Source organism: Lolium perenne, chromosome 3, assembly GCF_019359855.2.
Source record: "Lolium perenne isolate Kyuss_39 chromosome 3, Kyuss_2.0, whole genome shotgun sequence".
NCBI classification, from domain to species: domain Eukaryota; kingdom Viridiplantae; phylum Streptophyta; class Magnoliopsida; order Poales; family Poaceae; genus Lolium; species Lolium perenne.
In genome coordinates, this window is record NC_067246.2 from 85,333,595 (window position 1) to 85,351,980 (window position 18,386).

General features: G+C 48.4%; 4 long non-coding RNA genes across 9 annotated transcripts; 2 read left to right on the forward strand and 2 right to left on the reverse strand.

The window, feature by feature from the left end:
* Positions 1–1,952: 1,952 nt before the first annotated feature.
* LOC127341742 (uncharacterized) lies at positions 1,953–3,109 on the reverse strand. Of its 3 annotated transcripts, none has more exons than XR_011755043.1 (3): positions 3,048–3,109; positions 2,916–2,975; positions 1,953–2,845 (listed from the first exon to the last, which is right to left on the reverse strand). It is a non-coding gene; the product is annotated as an uncharacterized lncRNA (long non-coding RNA). The 3 variants fall into 3 exon arrangements; XR_007875816.2 differs by having other exon boundaries at positions 1,953–2,444; positions 2,517–2,845; positions 2,916–3,103; XR_011755042.1 differs by having other exon boundaries at positions 1,953–2,115; positions 2,271–2,845; positions 2,916–3,103.
* A 291-nt stretch (positions 3,110–3,400) lies between these two features.
* LOC127341739 (uncharacterized) lies at positions 3,401–7,449 on the forward strand. Of its 4 annotated transcripts, none has more exons than XR_007875813.2 (4): positions 3,401–4,385; positions 4,520–5,042; positions 5,429–6,176; positions 6,437–7,449. It is a non-coding gene; the product is annotated as an uncharacterized lncRNA (long non-coding RNA). The 4 variants fall into 4 exon arrangements; XR_007875812.2 differs by having other exon boundaries at positions 3,402–4,738; positions 4,816–5,042; XR_007875811.2 differs by having other exon boundaries at positions 3,409–5,042; positions 5,429–5,549; positions 6,050–6,176.
* On the reverse strand, positions 6,537–17,383 carry LOC127341741 (uncharacterized). Its single transcript, XR_007875815.1, has 2 exons — positions 17,050–17,383; positions 6,537–6,944 (listed from the first exon to the last, which is right to left on the reverse strand). It is a non-coding gene; the product is annotated as an uncharacterized lncRNA (long non-coding RNA).
* LOC127341740 (uncharacterized) lies at positions 15,771–16,532 on the forward strand. Its single transcript, XR_007875814.2, has 2 exons — positions 15,771–16,199; positions 16,292–16,532. It is a non-coding gene; the product is annotated as an uncharacterized lncRNA (long non-coding RNA).
* Positions 17,384–18,386: the final 1,003 nt, after the last annotated feature.

The window sequence follows — 18,386 nt, forward strand, 5'->3', positions numbered from 1 at the left end:
GTGGGCGGCAGGCCGCGTGGGCCTTCGGCGGAGAGGCGGCCCGGTGGGGATTCCGGTCGGGCCGGGAAGGGAGCTGGGCTAGGCCGGCGCCCGGTCCGGTTGGCGCCCGGTCCGGTTGGCGCCCGAACCTGGCCGGCTGGGCCGGCGCATGGCCTGGCAGGCCAGGCGCCCAACCGGCGGCCCCTCCTCCTCTTTTTTCCTTTTTCTTTTATATTTTCTCTTTTTCCTTTTTCTTTAATAACTATTGCTCCCGAACTCCGATTGACATGAAACTAATTTCGTTTGGAAGATAACGACAAATGCTATCCTATAAAAAGTGCAAACTCAAGAATCTGTAGAAGGGAATTTTATCATGAATATAAAAGGTAGAACCTTATATCATGAATAACCGGTAAAATTACCCAACCTCGAAAACGTCATAGAAGATGCATGCGAACTCCGTTTTCGATGAACTTGGGCTTGTTGTAAAGCTAGGAACAAGCTCAAGAACCTCACATAGAGAAACACCAAGAGGCAATAAGGATATGCAAAGTATGCAAAGGATTGAGCTCCCTAAGACGATGTGATCAAGTTACTCAACCGAAAGCCCCTCTTAATAGTGCGGCTATCTATCCTATAATCCGGTCTCCCAACATCCACCTTGAGACCGGTAAAAGGAAAACCTAGCAAGGCCATACCTTTGCCTTGCGCATCCCGCTTGATCTTGATGATAACTCTTCAAGCTTCACTCAAGCCGGAATGCCTCACTTGACCAATGTTGCTTCGTGAAGACTCACAAATGCTCCCCCATACACTATGATGGGAAAGCTCTATTGATGCACATCTTCACTAGTCCATTATCACCAAATGGATGGCAAACTTCAAGCATGTGATTCAGTTGAGATGCTCATCTTGAACTTGCCCAACTCAACCTTGTATCGATGGTCTTGATGCCAATACACAAGGTATACCTTTATCTTCATGTCATCCATACTTGAATCCAACACATGGAGTACAAGTAGTACCTATGGAATATTCCTTCATATAAACTCAATGAAAACATTAGTCCATAGGGGTTGTCATTAATTACCAAAACCACACATAGGGGCAATGTACCCTTACAACAACCACTCCCTGTGAGTTTCATAGTTCCTTGTATGGGCTCACCTGTTGGGGCCCAGGATTTGATTTCCTGCGTGCTCTTCCCTCCACAAGCCCAGTGACAGCATCTGTGGCTAATTTATATTGATCCTTTACAGGATTAGTAGGTTTAAGAGTTTCAATCTTCCTTGGACGCCCGCGTTTCCGCTTTTGGCTGCCAATTGGCCTTGGAGGGCTGATTTCCTTTATGCTGGCATCATTTGGAGGGCTTTCTTCCTTTTTGCTGGCATCATTTGGATTGCTGATTACCTGGATGTCGTCATCTGCAGCATTGTCTTTGTCAAGCTTTGCCATTCTAGCTTTGTAGGCCTTCTTCTATAGAGCAGAAACCGGTATGTTAGTTGTACTGTGCAAACATGGAAGATTTTGCTGAATTGAAAAGACAGTTGTGTCAGACTAACCAGTATAGGTTTCTCATAGTATTCTAGTCGAAGCGTGTTACAATCTGAGCGTAGAAGGCTTGTACATATTTTTCAGTTAAAATATGAATTTGTGCCTGAATGTGGTAGCAACGCATATGTTAGCATGGCGACGTAGGCATAGTAAGTAAAGGGTAGAAAATAAAATTAGTGTTCCGCTCACCTGTGTGAAATCATCGGTCATCTTTTCCCCGTCCCAATACAACATGTATTTCAGAGTGTACGACCCGCAAGAATAGCTGAAATGTATAGTTAAAGTTCAGACTATTCTGTAGGTGGAAAATAATGTAGAATTCAATACTTACCCATCCTCCTGTTGTGGGATGTTTGTATAGCATACTTTCTTCCACTCTGTAATGGTGATGGGACCTGGTGCTTGTACCAAGCCGCCCTGGAGTTCTTCTATGATGCATGTCTGAATGCATTCCACCAGTGTAGTTTCTTTGGCCTCGTCACGAATAAGCAGCAGAGAGTTGAGGACTTGAATCTCTTCTTTGTCGAAATTCAACACAAGTAGATGCCAGTGCATATTGTTTACATTGAACGGGATTCGAACCTGCCGCAAAATTAGTGCAGTCTCAGTATAGGCAAGCATTTCGATATGCAAATAAAATAAAGTTTGATGGGACCGACTAGATGAAATGTTGCATGTAGTTTGTGATTATGAAATAAGAAAGTCTGTGAAGTAGGAAAGTCAGGAAACACACATACCGTTCGGCGTCCCACACATTTTTTTGCTATACGAGCAAGCCAATTGCTTTCGTTGGGACCATGTGCCCGAGCAGTACCCCCGTATGATTGTAACAGCTTCCTGGTATCTTTGGGGTATAGAACTGATGTAGTATCAGTCTCTATATTACTAATGTGGGCATATGCATGAATAACCTGAAAAATCCGCGATCAGGCAACATGCCACCGGTTGGAATAGTTCAACGAGAAGCAATGCAAGGGGCATACCTCATCGAAAATGAATTTTTTTTATGACATTTTGCTTTAGGTGATGAACTTTAAGCACCGTCTCTCCGACATCAACTACATCAGCATCTTCGTAACTTTGGCGGAGGAAAGCTGCCACCTCTATGTCTTCGTCCGTCAACTTGTAATCATTGTCGAATACAGGCTTTGGAGATGGTGTGGTTTGGTCGGTGACATCTTTCTCCAATGGCTTGTTTTGCACCACATGATCACCAGCGGGTGTTGTTGCAGCAGCCTGACCTGTTGATCTTGTAGATGCATTGAACGGAGGATTTGGTGATAACCTGTCGCCTCTTAACATTGCCTTCTTTCTACCAAAAAAAATTGTTCATTGATCAGAAATCCATTCATATTAGCAAGGTCTAGGACTACAATTATCACCCGGACATATGCAGCCGTAAACGTTGATTGCGTGCTGGCATCAACCATGCATCTGAATCTCTGTACCACAAAATACATAATATATCTATATATAGGAAGATGCTTGTAAAATTGATGTTCCAGTATAGATACCTGGAATTCCCTTTTGACCTGAAGAAGTTCGTCCTCCACCCTAGGCAACCTAGTTTGAGCAGTATTACCGAGTGCTACCACCCTGGTATGTTTCTCCAATCCAATTATTATTAACTATATAAAAGCCAGATTGTTTCACGTCTCCTGGTTGAAGTGGTGGTAACTGTAGATTATCTATTTATCCTCTCTTTCCTCCATCCTTAGCGTGACACGTCTGTTATTTTTTTTTCCTTACGTGATTCACTAGATTGGGTATTTTGTGTTTTCTTTTTTTAGCTTCTTGGGTAACCGGTTACCGGTTTGTAGTCTGCTTTCTCTGCATTGCTCCGGTTGCCTTGGTCAAAGCGGTGACGCTGTCCCCACCTTCACCGCTTGGACCTCTGGTATACAATGAGCCCGAACCCCCACGATTCTTTTTCTTCTCTTCTTCCCATCGTGGCCGCCACCTCCTATCCTTCTCCCTCCCAAATTATTGGCATCACGCCGGCGAGCAGGACCATGGCGCCAGCGAGCGTGGGCTGCAGCTTGCGTCGGTGCAGCCGGCGTGGCCCCAGACATCCTCGAGCGGCGTCCGCCTCGGGAATCAGCCGGCGGCGTGACGTCCTTGCAGATTATTCCCCTTTTCAAGATTGATGGCCTTCTCTCTGCTCTGGCTTGCACCCTGCCTACCTGGGGAATAAGGAAGAGACGGCTGGAGCTTAGCCGGGCCAAGCTGCTGGGGCTGCCGAGGTGCAGCCGGCATGCTCGCCGACGTCCCCATAGGGCGGAGGCCGCCGCGGGAGTCAGCCGGCGCCTATTCCCCGCCGCAGGAGTCAGCCGGCCGACCGAGGGCCTCCTCTCTCCCTGATTGCCGGCATGCTTGCGGACGTCTCCATAGGGCGGAGGCCGCCACGGGAGTCAGCTGGCCGCGCGGCGCCTATTCCCCGTCGCAGGAGTCAGCCGGCCGACCGAGGGCCTCCTCTCTCCCTGATTGTCGTGCCTTCTGCCTACCTAAGTTCCTCCTGTGGTACGGTGGTTGTCACCATGGCGGTACCATCAAGATGTGCAGCCAGGACCTTCCGTAATTCACCTCCAATCTCCTCTTCTTATTCTCTACGGGACAAACCGATCCACAAGATTTAAGGAGAGTGCGTTCTTGACGAGAAACATCTATCAGGTATGCTGCTTAATTTTCGCCCATCTTTAGTTTTCCTAGGGTCTGTGCTTTCCAACTATGTATCCTGCAGTACAACGATGCCGGCGCCTCTGTTCTTGCTGATGTGGATGCTCGGAGGAGGGAGATCCCTTTAGGTTCTCTGGAGCGGGGTTCGATTCCAAGCCACCGGCTACTTCGTTTCGGTAGGTTAAAGGCCATATCAACTTTCCCTCTTTCTTCTTCCAGTACATTTGTCTGGCTACCATAGCTCCTCTTGCTACCTCTGATGGAAAGTTCATGACGTCGTTTCTTGCTGAAAAGATCCTTCTTCTGCTAGCCATACCAGTTTAACTAGCAAACTTTCAGATTATATAGATGGTCGGAGGTTTTCGTCTAGCTAGGCTGGGAACTGATCGATTATACGGAGTATGTTGCAAAGAGAGGCTTTGGGATCCTGATATCTCTTTAAACCGCTTGTGTGAATCGATCCCATTCTCACGTTATTCTCTACTTTCTTATTCCATGTTGCAGTTTCTGTACTGTTTACAGAGTGCAGGTAATTTTTTCAGATTTGGTTTTACCTTTACAACCTCTTATTTTCATTTATACATGAAACTCCTTTTCTATTTACAGGTCTTCAGTGAGCATGGATTGTCATTGGTCCATAGATTTTTCTTGTGGCATCATACCTTCTGTTTAATACAAGAAAAGCTAGCTATTCTTAAGGAAGGAGATGGATCCAGTGTATTGAAAGCAAATCATGTTCTTTTCGTCAAGTTTTTTTGGGTATCTTATTACCATATAAGAACTCGATGGATGATTTAACTTCTATATATTCTTTTCAACCAATAAGAAAGAAGGTATCATGGCTGTTCTCCTCAGTCTCCTTTTAGTTTCGTGAGACAGTTGCTTACTTTCTTGATTTTTTTTATGCATATACATAACTGAGTTAGAAACTTCCAAATTTGGCTTTATGCTTGGTATCACACTTCCGTATAAATACTCTTGAACTAAATAGCACTTTCTATGCAAGTACAATTACGATTATAGACCTTTATGTTTGGCTGTGATTGGTAATGGAGAATTACTGAAACCAGAATGTTTAGACAAAGCCATATGCAGATAAAGTTTACAAATAGGTTCTCCTATGTCATGGGCAACCAAGTACATGCATTTTAGAGCTCTCTTGATTCCCCAAAACAACTTATCTTTTACAAGGCATCATGCTGTTTTTCTTTATATGCAGGCCAAGTTTATAAATTTATAAGGGATTCTCAAACAGCTGTGAAAAATTCATGGACCATGCATGGAGCCAATAGGAAATTAGACCAAGTTAGGGATGATATGAATTTCTATTCTCCATTTAGGTAACAGAATATGGTATTTGATTTGGTTTTATTTCCACATTTTCAGGTGGAGTTACTACTTTTCTTCTTATTTTAGTCTGTACATTTCCTGATGAGACCATTCCTTTAAACAAACTGCTGGTTTTTTTTATTTGGTCATAATTGCTAAACCATGCTCTATGATTTTGATTCTTCAATCTTGATGCGTTCGTGCGTCCACTTATCTAGCAGAATAAAGTAGCAACGTTCCCCATTACTAACATGCAGTTTAATTGTAGCTTTATCTACTGTTTTGGTGAAAACACGAATTGGTAAGTAATCTTCAAATTGTACAGAAAGATTGGTCTTCTCTTATAATGCGTTGGAAATACTTGCTAAATTATCTCTCCTTGGTAGGAAAATTTGAGCTGCTAAGACGCATATGCCATGTGTTACGAAATTTATTGGGGTCATTTGCATTGCAAAAGCTAGGACTGTTTGTGCATATAAGCAACCACGGACATTACTCATGTTTTTACTAGGTATCTCTTCCAAGGCTGATTTTCCTATCTCAAGTTCCTCTTCCGTTTTGCTTCTCGGATCGACCTCCCTTGAGCTTTCGGGGTTCAGTCTGCGCTCAGCTAATATCTATTTCTCATGTCTTTCTGGGTAAGCATCGCATGGTACAACCAAACTTTAGTCGTTTTTCTACTTTCTACATTTGTTGCTCACTTCTTTATGTTTTTCTATATTACTTTTGATGTCCTTTTCTTTGTTGGTAGAACAATTTTCCTATTGGCTCTGGCGCAATAGCATCGTTTCTTTTAGACATTCCTACCAGTTGATAGGCTATAACATTTTGCACTGTGCTACTGCCTTAGATGGTTTGCACGTCTTCATAACCTTATAGTTTTGCCGATTAACTACAGGCGTCAGGGATACAGAATACAGAAGAACGCCGGCCACAAGTGACATCGATCTTCATGGCTGATGTTCAGCAAAATTCACGGAGTGTGCACGGCTCCAATGTGCTTACATAATAGAGTTGTCTCTAGAATACACACAGTTCTGGCTGACTCCGTGATTAACTCAGCTACAGACAAAGTAGCTACATCTAGAGGTATTAGTGTTCACAAGTTCTCTGACGAAAAGATTGTAGTATCCTTCCCCTATCACAAAGAAGCACTGCGAGCCATGAAGCTAGGTGGACCAGAGACGGTCCTGCAGATTAATGGTTGCGCTTATCGCTTTACCATGGGAGATGAACGGGTTCACCTAAGAAGCATATTTATTGTTCAGAGGGTACATTTCACTCAAAGGAAATTGCTTCCGCAAATGTGGACATGACAGATAGTGGAATAGGTGTTTGTCTCCAAACTGCGCATTGGAGCATATTGATCAAGAGACAAAGGCAGTGGATGATCCATCAGCTTTCGCCTGCATCGTGCGTTGACAGAAAATCATGCCAATATGAGATTGTATTGACATTAAGATTCCAGAGAATAGTTCAACAGAGGGTGCCACCTTGCAGAACACACATGTGTTTATTTCTTAATAGACACACAATTTCGTTGGACAAAATCCAGTACCTCCATGGGGTCAAAAGAAGGTACAGATATTAGAGTGCACTTAGCGATGCATCGGCATGTGTGTGGTGTCTCCCTCTGAGTGTTTCATTTGACCAACAATGTTTGATGTCAAGGCTATCGATAAATATTCTTCCACTGTATTTCTGCATCCTAGGCTAGAGACGTGCTTTACAGATTTACAACATGTATGTGGGTTTCTAAAGAATAAATTGCATGCTCGGGCTCGGGTGAAGCTGCTAAATGACGAAGCATTTTTACTGTATTTCGATCAAGATAACACCTTAATGTCCTTAATTAAGTGAAATCATGTATGTTTCTTTATTCACAGCAGAGAGCTTGAGCTCATTCAGTGGTGTTATCACCAGAATTTGACCGAGTCAGAGGTGGGTCGCGATCAAGATGGATTTGAAGAATATACATGGAAGAAATACGTGAATCGGCCTGTTATGCAAAGTTTGGGCTAGTTGGTCCGTGTATCTGTAATATAGTAGGATACGTGTCGTTTAGGAAGAGTTTGTCTCGTGCACGGTGGGGATTATTCCCACATTAGAAAGTCCCTGGACTATAAATATGTATCTAGGGTTTATGCAATAAACAACAACCAACGTTCAACCACAAATCAATCTCGGCGCATCGCCAACTCCTTCGTCTCGAGGGTTTCTACCGGTAAGCATCATGCTGCCTAGATCGCATCTTGCGATCTAGGCAGCACAAGCTTCATGTTGTTCATGCGTTGCTCGTACTGAAGCCTTTTTGATGGCGAGCAACGTAGTTATCATAGATGTGTTAGGGTTAGCATAGTTCTTCGTATCATATGCTGTCGTAGTGCAACCCTTACGCATCTAGCCGCCCTTACACCTATCTTAGGTGTAGGGGCGGCACCCCGCTTGATCATTATTTAGTAGATCCGATCCGTTACGGTTGCTCCTTGTTCTACAAGGATTAGTTTAATATCTGCAATAGTTAGGCCTTACAAAGGGTTGGAGGATCCAGCGGCACGTAGGGTGTCGTTTGCTAGTCCTAAACAGGATGTTCCGGGGATCAACCTCGTGTTGGTTTTTAGGCCTTGTGTAGGATCGGCTTACGATCACCGTGCGTGGCCGCGAGGCCCAATCGTGAGTAGGATGATCCGATTATGCGGTGAAAACCCCAAATCGTCGTAGATCGAGTTAGCTTTATCTTGATCAAGCAGGACCACCATATATTCGTGCACCTCGTACGAATCATGGGTGGATCGGCTCTTTGAGCCGATTCACAGGACAACCTGAGAGCCGATCGAGGCTCGTATTTAATGTTTACGTGTATGCCATGCAGGAAACTAAGCGAGGCATCTCCATCACCTTCCCCGACTGTATAGGTTAGGTGGCACGCCCTTGCACCAGCATCGGACGTGCGTACCAGAAGCTTTGCGGGCCGTCGCTCGGAGGGACCAGGGCCAGCCGCAGCCCTAAGTTGTTCCCGGCTCTACTGTGTTGCCCGTCGCTGCTCGCCAGTGGGTTTCTGACGCCAACACATTCTGGCACGCCCGGTGGGACCATCTTCTACATCAACCACATCGCCATCTACATCTGAGATGGCGGACGGCACGCCAGTCACGTACGAGGATCTGACCGACGAGCTCAAGAAGAAGTATGACGAGGTCAAAGCTATCCTCGAGGCCGATCTCATCGGCTCTTTTCACAGAACCCGTTCACATGGCATCAGGTGGAAGGGGTTCTCGCCTGACGGTGCGCTCGATGGAATAGACTTATCCGCCCCATCGGAAGAACGCACCAGGTCCCTGCGTCAGGAGATCAACTACATGGTGGCTCACTCGCTGCACCGCCACTCTGAGAACCTGGTGAACACTTTGGAGCGCGTCGCTCTCCGGGTGATCCAGGAGATCATGAGGCACCAGTACTCTCCGTCAGGACCAGCTCTCGGGACGCATCAAGGAGAGATGCCACTCCAGTCCCGTCCACCGCTGCCATTAGCGTGGGCAGCACCAGAAGTGCCGAACTCACCGGCATTCGTCGTCTACAAGATTGGTGGTGACCCTAGTGACTGCCAGTTCTTGCATGAGGCGCCTAAGGAGATCCCTCACGGGTACATGTGCACATACGTGCCAGATTGCGGTAACTGGGCCCTCACAAACCAGGCCGCAACATCAGGGACTTCTGGGAAAGCAGGAAGAACGTCAGCGACCGATCTTGAGAAGCAGACGTGGCTAGCTAAATATGCCACCCCGACGAACCTCCAGAGCTCAGCTCCTGCAGTTGGCTCAGAGCTGGAAAAGCAAGCATGGCTGGCTAAGTACGCCACCCCGGCGAATCTTCAGAGTTCGACTCCTGCAGCCAGCACCGCGGATCAAATCAGTACCATACTAAGAGACCAGTTCGGCATGGTGCCGAAAAGGAGGGCCATCGGCTATTCCAAGCCGTACCCCGATGAGTACGAGTTGATCCCGTTACCACCCAAATATCGGCTCCCTAATTTCTCCAAATTCAGTGGATCAGATGGTTCCAGCTCCATCGAGCATGTGAGCCGATATTTGGCGCAGCTAGGAACGGCCTCAGTGTCGGATCCACTACGCGTGAGGTTCTTCGCACAGTCCCTCACGGGATCGGCTTTCGGGTGGTACACTTCGTTGCCACCATACTCGATCCGGACTTGGAAGCAGTTGGAAGAACAGTTCCACATGCAGTTTCACTCTGAAGCTTCCGAGTCTGGCCTTGCCGATCTAGCACAAATACGTCAGAAGCGTGGAGAAACCGTGGGCGTAATACATCCAGCGCTTCAGGAATCTTAGGAACCGATGTTATTCGGTTCGTGTGATTGAAAAGGAAGCAGTCGAGTTGGCAGTGGCGGGCCTTGCATCGCCACTCAAGGACATGGCCTCCCAAGCAGACTACCCTTCACTGGCGCACATGGTTCAGAAACTGTCGGCATATGAACAGCGCCACCCGGACTTGTACCAGGACAAATTCAAGCGTGCAGTAGTCCTGGTCGAGGCAGATGAAGATGAAGGCTCTGCGGGAGATCAAGAGGTAGCAGTGGCTGAATGGACTCGGGGGGCAACCCCCGTGTCCTGCAAATGGGTGAAGCCACCAGGTCCACCCAGAGGGTTTGATTTTGACGTGACCAAGACTGAGCAAATCTTCGACCTCCTACTCAAGGAGAAGCAATTGAAGATACCCGAAGGCCTCAAAATCCCCACAGTACAGGAGCTGAACGGAAAGCCATACTGCAAATGGCATAACTCGGTCTCCCATGCCACCAACGACTGCAGGGTGTGGCGTCAACAGATCCAAATGGCGATAGAGCAAGGACGTCTGATTTTCAACCAGTACGCCATGAAGGTCGACACCCACCCCTTCCCCGCCGTAAACATGGTGGAGTGCACTTACCCTGAAGGTTGCCAGCCAGGATCCTCGTTCAGTATCAACTTGGTAGGACCTGGACACCACGCTGGCAAGGACAGAGACGAGGGCAGCAGCTCTCGTAGCAAGGATACAGAGGAGGCCGCTCCACGCGATCGGCTCCGTCACGATGGCAAGCGCTACGTCATAGAGGGAGAAGTGAAGAACATAAGATATCAGCGACCCCTCTCGGATCACCTCCTCAACAAGTATGTGAGTCAGTATGACCAACGCCGACGATCCAGCGATGATGATGAAAGAGATCGTCTGGCTAGAGAAGCCAGAAGACATCGTCGGCATGATCACGATGAAGAGGAGTACGAGCGCCGCGCCAAGGAAGAGTCAAGGGAGCGAGACGACGAGGATAGGCACTGGGACTGTCCCTTCTTCAGACACTGCTGGGATTCAGGAATGAGCCGATTGCCTACAATCGGCAATTGCCCAGAATGTAACCAGAAGAAGAAGGAGGCAGCCAATGTGTCCGTGTTCCAACGCTTAGGGCCTCTCCCGCCTCGAAGCAAACAAGCTGAGTCCCCTCGGATGGAAGATCTCGAGGATTTGGAAGACGAGGGAGAAGAAGAAGAAGAAGACAGGTATCACCGGCCAAGGTGGTGCCCTGATGGACTCAGCCGCTCTCAAAAGCGTAGGGTTCAGCGATTGCGCGGCTTGGAGGAAGCCGAAAGGTTATACCTGCACACGTTAAGGAAGGCGCGACCTGATCTGTCCGCAAAGATTCAGCGAACCCTGGACGAAGAGGGTCGACCACAGAAAATGGAGTGGCGCCCCAAGCAAAGGAAAGCCGATGAAGAAACATCGGCTGGCACGAACATGGTGTTCATCCTTCCTTCGGAGTTCAGTGCTCCAGGATTAGATGAGGCACCTGTGGCACAACTTGACTGCGGCCCACGGCCGGTTATCTTTGAGAAGCCACGAGAAAGAAGCTACAGACATCTGAAGGCCTTGTACTTGCGAGGTTATATCGATGGGAGGCCTGTCAATAAGATGCTGGTGGACACCGGAGCGGCAGTCAACATTATGCCATACTCTATGCTACGTCGGTTGGGACGCTCTAGCTCGGATCTGATCAAGACCAACGTAACATTGAGCGATTTCAACGGCCAAGCGTCTGACGCACAAGGTGTTCTGAACGTGGATCTGACCGTAGGAAGGAAAACTATCCCTACGATGTTCTTCATCGTCGATAGCAAGAGCACCTATGCTGTTCTGCTAGGAAGAGATTGGATCCACGCCAACTGCTGCATTCCCTCCACGATGCACCAATGCGTAATACAGTGGGATGGAGATGAGGTAGAAGTCGTCCAGGCCGATGATTCAGCCGAGATTTCAACGGCTGACACGAATGCTTGGGAAACAGCAGGCCAAGAGCCACTCTCAGGTATCAATTTGGATGACTGCGAGCGCATCGACGTGACAAAGGGCAGGGTTAGGCTGGTTTTATCCACCGGCCTGACCATCTAGCTGGTGCAAACCAATGAGCAAACGTGGCGAGGCTGATCCTTGTGATCGGCCCAAAAGATCTATGAAGGAACATTACAGAACCTTCATTAAGCGCTCCAATCAATATGGAGGCCGATCCCAGCAATCGGCCAAAATTATCTTCACCACAGGTTCTGCTTATGTTCAACATTGATCTATTGGGCAGCGGTCACGTCGGCGGATGAGAGTCAACACGAATCCTAACAGAGCCGACGTGCAAATACAGTGCCTTGGCTAACCACAAAGCCGATATCTGCAGTCACCTGGCAGATCCGGCTTGGGGGGCATCTAATCAGATGAACATGTGCAGATGAGCATGTGTGCAGTGAAACATTGGGGGCCGGTAGGAAAAATCGGCCAGTAAAAAAAAATCAGCATCAATGACATACAGCCGATGCAAGGACATCGACTTTAGAACTAAGAAACAAAGCCGATGCACAGCCATCGACTCTAGTATGACTACGCGGGATTTGCTGTGTGTTCAAAGCGCGGATCTTCACCAAGTCAAGTTCTGCTGTAGGATCTTATGCTCCCTCGAGGGAGTAAACATTGAGAGCTTCCTCAGCTACCTTGAGCCGATTCTGGTGCCTGAACCTTCTTGTCAAGTATTTTCAGCCCTTGGTGCTAGTTCAGCGGTGCTGTCAGAAGAGATATATCGGCTTTCGAGGGAAGAAAGGTGATCGGCTTTGGTGCATCCTCATCGACATTCTCGCCTTGACTGAGGCTCGGGGGGCAGCTGGTCTGGTAGTTGCTCCGTTTTTTAGAAGCCGATTGAGGCGACATCGGCTGATCCTTCATTGCAATCTTCTTCACAAAATGATGAGTGCTCGCGGAAGAGGATCGCTGAAACTGGTGAGGGAAATTTAAAGGGCTCTCTTGAAGACTTCACATTGTCCACCAGATCTCGAAATCATCAGTTGAAGAATTGAAGGATGGATTTTAAAGGGCCGATGCGTTGCTATCGGCTCAGTACGCATTGGCTAAAGGGACAAATCAGCAAGGTCAGTATAAAGGGAAATCGGCTAATTTAAGCTCAAAGGAAATTGGCAAAATCAAATTGGGAGAAGTTCTTCATTGATAAGCAAGATTTCTTACATAAAGAGCTGATTGCTCTCAAAAGGAAATACTAGGGGGTACATTGCCCCATCTACTACTACTGGTCCTATGCTAGAAGTCCTATCTACGGGCCGTCACTGCCCTCGTCATCGCCATCGTCGCCGCTGTCGGCGCTACTCTCGGCGGGCTCGTCGTCGCTGCTCCAGTGGCCGCCGACCGGGCCTTCGTTGTCCTCGTCCTCCTCGTCAGCGTCGTCGTCCTCGCTGTCGAAGTCGCTGAGGTTCCCCGGCCAGGGGCAGAACCGCTTGGCCGGCGGCTCGTCGGAGGGGGTGTCGTCCTCCTCCTCCTCCTCCTTCTCCTCCTCCTCCTCCTCAGGGGAGGTGAAGTCGTCGCAGGAGAAGCGATCATCGTCGCTCTCCTCCTCCGTTTCCCGCCGGCGAGGAAGCGGAGGTCGCTTTCCCCGTCGGTCAGGGACTTGTCGTCCTCTGACCAGATGGAGAAGTCATGGCTAGACTCCTCCCCGGCCTCAATGGCACGGCGGGTATTGGCCGCGTGGACCTCCGCCGGGTTCGGATCCGGCGTCGGCTCGCGGGAAGACGAGGTCTGGCTGGAAAGGTCCGATGAAGCAGAGGAGGAAGAAGACATGGTGGCACAGGAGGGCTTTTGGGAGTGCTAATGCGAAGGGGATGCGGAAGTAAACTGTTCGGAACGGTTAAATAAAAGGGGATATAGTGGAAATTCAATGCCACAGCAGTTTCCGTCACTGCCCTCGTCATCGCCATCGTCGCCGCTGTCGGCGCTACTCCCGGCGGGCTCATCGTCGCTGCTCCAGTGGCCGCCGACCGGGCCTTCGTTGTCCTCGTCCTCCTCGTCAGCGTCATCGTCGTCGCTGTCGAAGTCGCTGAGGTTCCCCGGCCAGGGGCAGAACCGCTTGGCCGGCGGCTCGTCGGAGGGGGTGTCGTCCTCCTCCTCCTCCTCCTCCTTCTCCTCCTCCTCCTCCTCAGGGGAGGTGAAGTCGTCGCAGGAGAAGCGATCATCGTCGCTCTCCTCCTCCGTTTCCCCGCCGGCGAGGAAGCGGAGGTCGCTTTCCCCGTCGGTCAGGGACTTGTCGTCCTCTGACCAGATGGAGAAGTCATGGCTAGACTCCTCCCCGGCCTCAATGGCACGGCGGGTATTGGCCGCGTGGACCTCCGCCGGGTTCGGATCCGGCGTCGGCTCGCGGGAAGACGAGGTCTGGCTGGAAAGGTCCGATGAAGCAGAGGAGGAAGAAGACATGGTGGCACAGGAGGGCTTTTGGGAGTGCTAATGCGAAGGGGATGCGGAAGTAAACTGTTCGGAGCGGTTAAATAAAAGGGGATATAGTGGAAATTCAATGCCACAGCAGTTTCTGAGGAAGTGGTGCCTAAAAGAAAAAAAAAATTGCCAGGTCACGCGGAGAAGTTGAGAAGGCAAGGCATCATGATGAAGGATACTGCGACGGTTCTGCCACGACATGACCCGACGAAGAAAAAGCAGAGTGATTTTGGAATTATCAATTCCAAAACCAGGGGGGCATGTGTTATCACCAGAATTTGACCGAGTCAGAGGTGGGCCGCGATCAAGATGGATTTGAAGAATATACATGGAAGAAATACGTGAATCGGCCTGTTATGCAAAGTTTGGGCTAGTTGGCCCGTGTATCTGTAATATAGTAGGATACGTGTCGTTTAGGAAGAGTTTGTCTCGTGCACGGTGGGGATTATTCCCACATTAGAAAGTCCCCTGGACTATAAATATGTATCTAGGGTTTATGCAATAAACAACAACCAACGTTCAACCACAAATCAATCTCGGCGCATCGCCAACTCCTTCGTCTCGAGGGTTTCTACCGGTAAGCATCATGCTGCCTAGATCGCATCTTGCGATCTAGGCAGCACAAGCTTCATGTTGTTCATGCGTTGCTCGTACTGAAGCCTTTTTGATGGCGAGCAACATAGTTATCATAGATGTGTTAGGGTTAGCATAGTTCTTCGTATCATATGCTGTCGTAGTGCAACCCTTACGCATCTAGCCGCCCTTACACCTATCTTAGGTGTAGGGGCGGCACCCCGCTTGATCATTATTTAGTAGATCCGATCCGTTACGGTTGCTCCTTGTTCTACAAAGATTAGTTTAATATCTGCAATAGTTAGGCCTTACAAAGGGTTGGAGGATCCAGCGGCACGTAGGGTGTCGTTTGCTAGTCCTAAACAGGATGTTCCGGGGATCAACCTCGTGTTGGTTTTTAGGCCTTGTGTAGGATCGGCTTACGATCACCGTGCGTGGCCGCGAGGCCCAATCGTGAGTAGGATGATCCGATTATGCGGTGAAAACCCCAAATCGTCGTAGATCGAGTTAGCTTTATCTTGATCAAGCAGGACCACCATATATTCGTGCACCTCGTACGAATTATGGGTGGATCGGCTCTTTGAGCCGATTCACAGGACAACCTGAAAGCCGATCGAGGCTCGTATTTAATGTTTACGTGTATGCCATGCAGGAAACTAAGCGAGGCATCTCCATCACCTTCCTGACCAGGTATAGGTCAGGTGGCACGCCCTTGCACCAGCATCGGACGTGCGTACCAGAAGCTTTGCGGGCCGTCGCTCGGAGGGACCAGGGCCAGCCGCAGCCCTAAGTTATTCCCGGCTCTACTGTGTTGCCCGTCGCTGCTCGCCAGTGGGTTTCTGACGCCAACAAGTGGATACCTGAGTACTACTTCCTATCCATTTTAATCTACGCTGAGTACGTGTGTGGCATGCATGAGTACGTGGTGCAGTGTCAATTAAAACCGACGGAGGGAGTATGAATCATTTGGGTATGTGGTTTCTCGGATTGTTAACCTTAGGATATCTTGCTTTCCCCTGCAACCTAAATACAATCCCCTAGCTCCATTTTTCTTGGTAAAAACACATATGATGGTTCATCAAACCTAGGCAATATGGTTACTGCTTACAAGTGTACCGCATGGTGTGCTGCTGCTGAGCTATAGTACCAAAGATGGTGCAATTTAAGGTTCTGCCATCACACATACCTGACTTAACCAGATACATCCAAATAGCAGGTGCAAGTGTCCCATCCTCCAGCTATTCCTATATGTTAATGCCATCATGGATAGATCTCTTCCTCTTAAGGTGCTGCTAAGGTATCCTCTTACATTCTACATCCTTCGTTATTTCTATTAAAATGCACATCTTCAAAGCTGACTATATAAAGCAAATTGCAGGTTCAACTTAATATTCAGTGGTCTATCTACAGCACACGCAATTCCTGTTGATGGTTGCTCGGTTCAAGAGCTATGTGTGGAAGGTCAAGACCTGGAGTCGTTTAATGCACCCAGTTCAAATAGAAGGCACATACGGCCAATTGTTAGTTTCCTGTCCATTTTCAGTCAGTACAAAAGGCATACAAACACTACTTAGTTTTCTGTTCATATCCAGGCAATGACTGACAACTAATTCTTCCGAGTGTCTGGTCCGCATTCTGTGTTATCCTCAATATCTACGGTACACAAATATATAAAAAGTTTGCTTTCCAATTCCCTGTTTTTATGTTGATTATCAATGTTGTTCAGAGCACATAGCAGTATAGCACAACACGCTGACGCTAAGGTTCAACTCAATAAATCTACACCTCACGGTTGTGACCTCTCAGATTTAAACCGTCAAATCAATCTAACTTACATGTTCTGATTAGAAAGATCGTGATAAGGAGAGCACCAATGAAGTAGACTACGTTTGCTTCAGTTTTTAGTTACCAAAAAAGGTGATGCCAACAAATTTTATCAGATTGACCAAAATGACGAATTGTTCTTGCTTCAGTTCTTAATAACCACCCACGGTACTAGCGAGCAAGTCATTGAAGTTAATCTCTCCCTCTACCCTTCACTTCAAATTCTTTGAGACAGTAACTTTGATTTGATTCTACCCATTAGGTACAAGAAAAATAAGCAGTAATATGGCACTAGGGGAAAAGATAACATACCTACCACCGATGTCCCAATCCACGCTCGATCATGCTCCTACTAGCTCTCTGGCCGCTCTGCAGCGGACAAGGACGCGCGCAGCCGCTCCAGCACCGCCCTCCGTGGCTCCGCCCACCTCGACAAGGAGCTCACGTTGTTGGCCTCGGCGTCGCCCGGTAGCCCGCCCAGCAGCTACGCAGAGTCCAGATCCGCTGTCCTGCCAACAACAGCGACATGGTTGGAGAAGAAACGGGTGGCCAGCCACTCTCATGGACTCATGGTGGCCATCTCCATCCCCCTTCCACGCCTTCTGTTCACTCTCACCATTTTTTCTTCCCTGGACTGTTTACTGGTTTTTTTCCCGTTTCTGTTTGTCCTCATCTCCGCATCAGGTACAACAGAAAGTGCCACCAGAGTACCGGACTATGGGCCCTTTTGTTTGGGCTGGCTGTGGCTGGCTGTGCGGCTGTGCAGGAAAAGCTGCTGTGTAGAAAAAGCTACTTTTTTGTGTTTCACTCTTTGGCTGTCCGGCTGGCTGTCTGGCTGTGAATTGGTGAATTGTCCTAAATAACCTCGTAGAGCATGTATTTTGCTGATTTTACGTGTAATACACTAGATCATCACGTATACAGTGCACACGTCGACCGGCCGGCCGGAGAGGTTGACGGAACAGACAAGGTATCCATTGGTTACGTAGTCGTACTTTGTAGCTGATCGATTTTATACGTATACCAGTCTAGCTTGTCGCTGATCATGTAGGCGGTCCATTGACCGGAGAGTAGACCGGACCCACACACACGTAGACGTGACCACTTTCATTGGAGGTTGTGTGGTTCACGTGTTGAGCAATAGAAGCATCACTGCAACGTGAGCGTTAGTAAATACGGAGTACATAAAAATGAATTAGCGCTGGCAGCTAGTATACAATCCATCCATCAATCACTACATGCGCGCGACGGGAACAAGGGACGATCAGAAGCTAGCTCAAACTGCGGGACAAGCGACAATGCAAATGGACGTGCGCGGCCGGCCATCGGGTGGCATTTTTTCAGTAAATAGACCAAACGAAATGGGCAAAGCAGCTTACCTGTTCGGTCTGAGGAGAAGAAGCCCGGGAAGCACCCCTCACCCCTGCTTTTTCGTATGTGTGGGAATGGAACCTGCTATTGGAAAAGCCCACAGCAAAAGCCAACCTTTTGTTTTGTTTGTCCTGCTTTTTTCTGTGGAAAGCACCCAGAAGCCCGAACAAAAAGGCCCTAACCCGCGTACATGTGGCCGCATTCGCTACCAGGGCCCATTTATACTGCCTGCTCCTACTATTCTTACCTAGGCTACCTGTTGCTCATGCCGCCCAGCT